The sequence below is a fragment of the Coregonus lavaretus genome (genome assembly GCF_964263955.1).
Source record: "Coregonus lavaretus genome assembly, chromosome: 28".
Lineage (NCBI taxonomy): Eukaryota > Metazoa > Chordata > Actinopteri > Salmoniformes > Salmonidae > Coregonus > Coregonus lavaretus.
The window spans coordinates 35,108,908-35,109,611 of record NC_140015.1 but is presented as its reverse complement, the minus strand read 5'-3'; positions in this window follow the sequence as shown (position 1 = coordinate 35,109,611).

The window sequence follows — 704 nt, the reverse complement described above, 5'->3', positions numbered from 1 at the left end:
ACAAGGTAGAAAATTGTAAAAATAAAGAAAAACCCTTATAGGGTTTATAGGTGGGTTTATAGTTTGGACACACATATGGTTTATAGTTTGGACACACTTAATAGGTGTGTCCAAACTTTCTATACGTGACGTTTCTATTCTATATGTGTCTATTCTATTCTATTGTATATGTGTAGGCTGTATTCTATTCTAAGGGACTTGCAGGCTCTGTGACCTGCTATTTGATGGATTATGGATGTAGCCTATTGTAGCCTATATGTTAGAGAATGAATGTGAAGAACAGGGACCAGGTGTCCTCTTCTATTTAATTTTAATTTCACACTGTAACTATATTCTTCATTTGTATGCACATGGTTAGCCTTAAGTGTGAATACAGATGCAATCACATGACAGTGGAGCATGCCCCTATTGTTTAACAATATGTCGGCTATCCACTAGCAGTCATCGTACGATCCAATGCCATGTGACGCCACTTCCCCGGGATAGGAGGCGTTGTCCCACGGTGCTGCTTCTCAGGCGTCACTTCTATGCAGAAACCGGTTATCCTGCAAAGGGACATACATTAGATAAAGCCTATACATAAAATCGAACGGTTCAGGCATATTTGTGTCTTCGTTCGTGCTATTATTAGGGGTTGCTTGTCTAGGATATAGGCTACGTTGAAATATCATATATAATATCATCATAGTCTTTTCGTGCACAAA